This window comes from Gymnogyps californianus, unplaced genomic scaffold, assembly GCF_018139145.2.
Source record: "Gymnogyps californianus isolate 813 unplaced genomic scaffold, ASM1813914v2 HiC_scaffold_215, whole genome shotgun sequence".
NCBI classification, from domain to species: Eukaryota; Metazoa; Chordata; class Aves; order Accipitriformes; family Cathartidae; genus Gymnogyps; species Gymnogyps californianus.
This window is the reverse complement of record NW_026114096.1, coordinates 28,711-34,398: the sequence shown is the minus strand read 5'-3', so window position 1 is coordinate 34,398 and position 5,688 is coordinate 28,711. Positions and strand designations below refer to the sequence as shown.

Below are 5,688 nucleotides of genomic sequence, written 5' to 3'. Positions count from 1 at the left end.
GAAGAAAATGCTTAGCAGGGATCGAATCGGAGCCTCCCTCCAGCGCCTGCAAGGAGGCTACTGCAACGGCTGGAGGATGAGCGCCGTGGTCAGAAATTGAAGAGGCCAGTTTGTGACTGGTTACACGAACCCAAATGATCACCCTGAGGGTGCCTAAGCATGGGAGCCGGGGTGCCAAGGGGCTGTGAAATGTCTGTCCTCAAGGTATTGTATGACCGAAAGGAGAAAGCACTGATCAGGTGGTGTGAGCCTGCTTGAAGCAGGAGGATGCCCTCTCTGACTCCTGAAATGCCTTCCAGCCAGAAGGGTTGTTGCAGGGAGAGAGGATTGTGTGAGCGAATGTTTGAAGAATGTCCAGAGATGCGCACTGAAATGCGGGGAGAGGCATGCAGAATGCGAGTTTTGCAGGGGAGAGCGGCCAAGTGGAATTCCCCAGGGGCTGGCTCTCCCTCCCTGTTTTCTGTTGTAGGCCTACCCAGCTGGTACTGGTGGGGCAGCATGGGTATGGCCCCTTCTCCTTCTGCAGAGCTGGGACTGCAGCAAGAGCTGAGCAGAGCCCCCAGAGGAGCAAGAAGCCTGCAGTGAGGAGAGGAAGGAGGCCAAGAGAGAGAAGAGCCTGTCAGGACAGTGGGAGTCGAACCCACGCCTCCCAGGGAGACTGCAACCTGAATGCAGCGCCTTAGACCGCTCGGCCATCCTGACCCACTGCCTGCTGCTGCTGCCGCCACTCCTCCCCCTGCAGCTGCCAGAGCCAGCCCACCTCAGGCAGCCTCCTCCTGGCACTGCTGCAGGGGGAGCTGGCTCCTGCAGCACCCTTGCCCTGCTCCCACCACGGGCTGCTGACAGGCGACCGCAGCTCCTACACGCGCTTCAGACCAACACGGAAACCGAGTAGCCAGCACAGGGGCAGCACGCTTCCGACGCGTCTCCCAAAGGCCAAGGCAATCCTTCACGGACCAAGCAAAGGAACCGTCAGCAAATTACGGCTCTGCGCACGGCCAACATCCCTGTCAAGGAGGCTCCAGGCACACGCCTGCCTTTCTCATGGACGGTTTCCTGGGGGCAACAAGGGTGCTTCCTTCTTCCCTGCCCTCCGTGGGCAAGGAGGGGCTCTGCCACACCAACCCCTGGGGGAATGCTGGGGTGGTCTCAAGGAGTCAGTGTGTGGGAAAGGGGCTGGAGAGTCAAGGCGAAAGGACACGAGATGCGCCAAGTGCTGAGCAATGACTGAGCTCCAGTTCCTGTGGGGAAGAGGCCCGCTTGCCGCCCATGGTGCAGAGAAGGAGGTCACAGCTCTCTCTGGGATTTGTTGCTTCGTGGAAGGAACTAGACTGCAAGGCATCTCAGGAGGGCACTAGTCCAAATTGCCTGCTCAAAGCAGGGCTAGCCCCAAAGCTAGAGCAGGCGGCTCAGTGCCTGAGCCCCACTGAAACGTGAGGGTGATACCCAGGCATGGAGAATCCCAAAGTTCTCTGGGCACCTGCTCCAGTGCTACAAGCACTCCCTGAGAATCTCTGAAGGGTCCAAGCAGCCCCTGCAGTCTGCTTTTGCCAAGGCGGGCCTTGCTAAGAGCCAGGCCTGTGTCTGCTGGCCTAGGAGGTGCCCAGAGGCCTGGCCATGAGGCAAGGCTGGAGGGGGAGTCAAGGGGAGGGCCTCGACTGGAAGCTGGGTTGGTTTGGAAGAGGAGAGGCAAGGCCCTCTGGAAGCCAGGCTGAGTAAAAGAACCTTGTCTGCGTTGGCCAGGAATCGAACCCGGGTCAACTGCTTGGAAGGCAGCTATGCTCACCACTATACCACCAACGCTCCTCGACCCACTCCTGCCTCCTGCTCCTCACCCCGCAGCCTCGCCTCCCTCCTGCCCCCTCCACTTCCCAGACTCCCCTGCCTCCTGCCTCTTCCAGCTCACAAACTCCACTCTCTCCACTTCACAGCCCGGATGGCCTCCTTCCAGCCCCCTGCACACACACGGCCTCAAGCCCATCGGATGACTCTGGCTTCTCTCTGTCTGACGTGTTGGCTAGGGAAACTCAACCTGCTGCCTGATGGCAATGCTGATGCTCCCATCTGCCTTCATACAGCTGCCCGCTGGGCATGTACTATGCAACGCGATGGGCCTTTCTCTGGATGTACCTCTCGTGCTTTAAGCACAGACAAACACCCACCCAGCTGCTCACTACTTTCCCCACCCTCAGGGGATGCGGAGCACTGAAAACAGGATGACAAATCGCATGGGTCAAGATAAACACAAGGACATGCCTTAGCAAACACTGTTGCGGGCAAGTCAGGCTTGACTTGGGCAGAATTCATTTTTTGCCAATTAAAGCGCATTCACACAGTGACAAACAAAAAGACAAACATAAAACACCGCCTTTCCTCTCCCCTCTCCCAGAGGCTCAACTTTACTCTTCACACCACACTCCGTTACACTGCCCAAGCGGGATGCATCTTCCTCTGCCCTTTCCCGCTCTTTTTGTTCCTTCCGCCTCGCTCTGCCTGGCGTTTTCTGCCCTTTCTGGAATATGTTTTTCACAGAGGGGCCACAAACTTTGATGACGGCTCAGCTGTGTCGTGCGGTGGAACTGGCTGTGTTCTGGCACAGGGCAGCCCCTTATCTCTTCTCACAGGGCCACCCTGCAGCACCCCCTAACCCTCCACTACCAAAACCTTGCCAGATGTAGCCAACACAGTGCCCCTTGGAATACCGTAGGGCATAACACTGAGGTAACTCAGGCGGAGTCTGCCCCAGTCGGAGCACATTCACGCTGTCCCCAGGCTAACATGTGGTTGCACGATGCACCCTTTGGTTGAATTAAAAAGGCACAGCAGCCAGCCTGGGTTTTCTTCTGAGTCACTGGATATGTCCCTATCTTTGTACACTTGTCTAGGATTAGCTCAGCAATCAGTGAGCGGAAAGCAGGCAATGCTAGGGTAACAATTCTCTATCTACGTAATGTGCAAATAGGCCAAGTGGATTATTTCTAGCACAAGTTTCTTGATCCACTTGGTCAGATATGAGCATCTGCCACATTCCGTGCTGCATGCCTGTAAGCAATTTGTTTTGCAGGACTCTAGGCATTACCTGTTCCTGGGCTAAAATCTGCCTTGTGCTGCTCTGGTTTTGCTGGTGGATGATTGCTTTGGTCAATCCCCATGCCAGCACTGATGAATGATGAAGTACAGCTGACCAGGACGTACCTTCCTCTACATACACGGGGGGCACCACTTTCTTTCAGCTGCCATTTTCTTATTAGACACCATAACCAACATGTTTTCCTACTGCTCTGTGATTGGCTGACAGCCATCTCTTGACCCCGTCATAACCACCTGCTCTCAGGCAGACCTGTGATTGGCTGTGAGGACCAGCCAACCCTACCTGTGTACCCAGAAGCACATCTGAAAGAGGAAGCCCCACTCACTAAATACAGCAAAGAGGCAACTCTTGACAGCGTCATTCCCCATGGGTTCTCATATTGCTTTGTGATTGGCTGACGGCCATTTTTGACACTGTCGCGCCCGCATGTTCTCAGGTCTCCCCCTGATGGGCTGTCCCCTTCTTTGGAACGAAGAAGCGTTCAGATATAAAAGATTACAACCAGGCAGTTGGTATCCACTATGGAATGAACCACAAGCACCTAGCGCAAAGCAATATTCCTGTGCATGGCCCATCACCTGCAGAGCCAGAGGCGACCTCACGGTCAACATCAAGCGATCTTCTGGCTTCTGGCCCATCAGGTACAAAAGTAGAAGGGAGCTCACCTGCAGATACCCAGTGCCATCATTCCTGCTGCCAGCTCGTTGAAAGCACTCAAGACAAGGAGAACTTCTGAAGAGGCGCTCTCCCATTGTCTTTGAAAGGTCACGGCAATTGGGAGAGGTTCCTGAGGCCTGGAAGCAAGTCAGTGTCGCTCCTATCTTCCCAAAAGGCACAAAGGAGGACTGCACAACAGCAGGCTGGTCTGCCTGCCCTCGATCCCTGGGACACCAGGACAAACCGGCCCAGGCTCCACGCATGCCCTCTGCACAGACCTACGGTCAGGCCAGGGTTCAGCGGTCCTCGCTGTTCAGTGGACATGCTTGTGGAGTGAGAGAGGGGGGTGTCCAGCACTGCATTCTAGTCCAGAGCAGCCAGAGGGGAAGAAAGGATCAGGGCCGTGTGCGGTTTTGGTAGTGAGGAATGAAGACAAAACAAAACACCGCCATTCCTCTCACTTTTACCAGGCTCCAGCTACAGTCCTTCACTGCGACGGCTCCGGCTGGGTTCTCCCCGTGCTGCAGACCTGAACAGGAAAATCTGTTTCAGCGTGGGCTCTTCCACAGGCTTCAGCCTGTCAGGAAAAGCTGCGCAAGTGGCTCAGTGTTGTGGAGGCAGCTGGAATCAGCTGTGTGCAGCGGCAGGGCAGCCCCTTGCCTCTGCTCACAGAGGCACCCTGCAGCACCCCCCTCTCCCCTCCACTGCCAACACCTAGCCACATAGAGCCAATACAGTGCCCATTGGGAATACCTGCTCGGCCCTGCTCCTGGCTGGACTGCGCGTGGGCACGGCAGCAAAGAGACTAGGATGGAGAAAACCCCGAGATGGTCAAGTTGATTGGACAGGTGTTTGCCAGAGTAGCACCAGCCTTGTCCTCCTCCCCACCTGCAGATTCCTGGAAGGTGCCCGCTTGCGTCTGGGAAGTTGGGATTGAGCTGCCTGACGGGAAGGGAGAAACACTGGTGTCCCCAGGACCCCCAGTTCCTTGTGGGGGGAGGTCTGGCTGCCGCTGCAGACCACGGGTCTGCCTTGGTGAGGGTCCCTTTGGAGTGCTGGCTCGTAAGAAGGCAAAGGAGAAAGAAGGCGGCGTGTGCAGAGAGAAGGGGCTGAGGGAGCGGGAGGGCCATGGGCATGGCCGCGCAGAGAGCCAGAGCAGTGCAGGTGAAAAGTTGCTGGGAGAGGCAGCAGGAGGAAAAAGCAATTAGCAGAGGATGGTTTCGATCCATCGACCTCTGGGTTATGGGCCCAGCACGCTTCCGCTGCGCCACTCTGCTCCCCCTGGCACCTCAGCTGGGACCTCCCACAGCCCGGCCTCATGCTCCCTTGGCACTGCCAGCGCTCATGCCTCCTTCCCTTTGTCTATCCTGTGCCCTCACCCGCGCAGCAAAATTGTCTCCCTGGAAACTTCACCTCCTTTGGGCCTGGGCTGCTGTCCTGGTTTTGGCTGGCATGCAGAGACTTAATTTTGCTTCCTAGTAGCTGGGACCGTGCAGTGCTTTGCATTTAGTGGGAAAATTATCTTCATAACACCCTGATGGTTTTAGTTGTTGCTAAGTAGTCTTTATACTCAGTCAAGGATAGTTCAGCTTCTCATGCCCAGCCTGCAAGAAGGCTGGAGGGGCACAAGAAGTTGGGAGGGGACACAGCCAGGAGAGCTGGCCCAAACTAGCCAGAGGCATATTCCATACCATATGACGTCATGCCCAGTATATAAACTGGGGGGAGCTGGCTGGGGGGGCGGATCGCTGCTCGGGCACTAACTGGGCATCGGTGTGCATCACTTGATTTGTATTATTTGTATTTGTATCTAGTTCTTGTATCTAAAACTGTATCTTGTATCTAAAAACCACGACAGGAGGGTAGCTCAAGGGCCTTGCCTTGCCCTTCTCCCCACAGCTCCTGCCCATAACCCTGGCTGGGGACTTTCTCTTTCACCA

At 56.0% G+C, this 5,688-nt stretch overlaps 2 non-coding genes across 2 annotated transcripts; both read right to left on the bottom strand.

The window, feature by feature from the left end:
- Positions 1-1,731: 1,731 nt before the first annotated feature.
- On the bottom strand, positions 1,732-1,803 carry TRNAG-UCC (transfer RNA glycine (anticodon UCC)). Its single transcript has one exon. It is a non-coding gene; the product is annotated as a tRNA-Gly (tRNA).
- A 3,150-nt stretch (positions 1,804-4,953) lies between these two features.
- TRNAM-CAU (transfer RNA methionine (anticodon CAU)) lies at positions 4,954-5,025 on the bottom strand. The gene has a single exon. It is a non-coding gene; the product is annotated as a tRNA-Met (tRNA).
- Between the last annotated feature and the right edge of the window lie 663 nt (positions 5,026-5,688).